Source organism: Sinocyclocheilus rhinocerous, unplaced genomic scaffold, assembly GCF_001515625.1.
Source record: "Sinocyclocheilus rhinocerous isolate Xijiao unplaced genomic scaffold, SAMN03320098_v1.1 scaffold16489, whole genome shotgun sequence".
In the NCBI taxonomy this organism is placed as follows: Eukaryota; Metazoa; Chordata; class Actinopteri; order Cypriniformes; family Cyprinidae; genus Sinocyclocheilus; species Sinocyclocheilus rhinocerous.
Window position 1 is genome coordinate 3,239 of NW_015632212.1, and position 1,662 is coordinate 4,900.

The 1,662-nt window shown below is 45.9% G+C and overlaps 1 pseudogene; it reads right to left on the reverse strand.

Annotated features, from left to right (window-relative positions):
• Positions 1-9: 9 nt before the first annotated feature.
• LOC107742229 (uncharacterized) overlaps positions 10-1,662 on the reverse strand; it is a 5,945-nt pseudogene continuing 4,292 nt past the window's right edge.

Consider the following 1,662-nt stretch of genomic DNA (forward strand, 5'->3'; position numbering starts at 1 on the left):
GGTGGGTGGGATGGGCTCTTTGGATGCCTTTGATGAGCAGGAAGGTCTGTGAATTGGCTATTTGAGGTGAGGGTGAACCATATATGAGTTTGTGGAAAAATGGGATTCCACTTAGATAGCCTTTAATGGATCGGATTTGGAGGTTTTTGTTGATGTTGAGGTGGGAGATGAATGAAGTGATGGCGAGTAAGGAAAAATCAGGGAACGTCAGGTTAAATGCAGAGTGCAATGCTTTAAAGCATTTCCATGCTGTTAGATACGATTGGAGGGTCCTGGGGGAGACGGCTTGAAGGATAGAATTGAGGGAGGCTTTGAGGAGAGGTTTCAGTGGATGGTTTACGGGAATATCAGCTCTGAATAAGGAGTTACTGGGGTTGGGAGTGGTTCCGCCTCTGGTGCCAACAGTCTAAACTTCTGGAAGGCAAAACGAGAGAGAGTCTCAGCTATTTGGTTTTTGGACCCGGGAATGTGCTTTGCAGTTATAATGAATTGGTCGCAAGCCGAGATCCAAATCAGGCGTCTTAATAGAGGCATTAGTGCGGGTGAATGGGAACGGCCTTTATTAATGCAGTTCACGGTATCCTCGTTGTCGCAGTGAATTATGATGCTGGTGGCAGACCACTTTTTACCCCACAGAAGGGCTGCGACGACTAAGGGATATAGCTCGAATAGAGCTGAGGACGTTAACGGCTGTGGTAAGTCTAACAGCTGGGGGGGCCACATAGAGGCAAATCAGCGGCCTTGGTAAAATCCTCCGAAACCGACGGAGGGGGCGGCGTTTGTAAATAATTGAATGTCAACGGGAGAAGAAATCAAGTTATTGTAAAAGAAAGATAGCCCGTTCCATTGTTTAAGAAAGGATATCCATAAGCTGAGCTCGTTGCAGCATGAGTCAGTTAGTGATATTCGATCCTCTAGTGCGTGGGCGGAGGACGTGAGAGAGAGGAGATGTGAGATGAAAGGACAGCCCTGCGGGATGATGCGCATTGCGAAATTTAAATGACCAAGAATGGATAGCAGCTCGCGTTTGGAGCAGCTTGGGTTATCTAAGAGGGTGGAAGCAACCAAAATTGTCCTATCAATATTTTCCTTCGGCAAAGAAGCCTGGAATTTTTGTGAATCTAAGTTGATACCCAAAAATTCAATGGAGGTGCTGGGGCCCGCGGTTTTGTCTTGGCCGAGAGGAATCCTGAGCTCTGCAAAAACCTTTTGTGTTGTCAAAAGATGCGCTGCTGGGATGGAGTCGGGAGGCGAGATGATTAAGAAATCATCTAAAAGATGGATCAGGTAAGGTATTGCGTAATTGTTGGAGAGGATCAAGCAGATTGCCTCTGACAACATGTTGAACATTTTAGGGCTGCTTCTGCAGCCGAAAGTGAGGCAAACGGAAAAGTTAAATTTATTATGCCAGCGAATGCCGAATAAATGTCAAAAATCTGGGTAAATGGGCATCACTTTAAAGGCAGAGGTGATGTTGACTTTGGCCAGCTCTTTGATCAGGGTAATGGCTTGGTCAATGTCATGGTAGTGGAGAGGATGACGTTTAACGACTGACAAAGGACAGGAACTAGAACACACTTTAAATACATAGGAACTGATGAGGGGAAGACAAGGGACACCTGGAACTAATGACAATTAACATTGGAAACACCTGGGAACAAT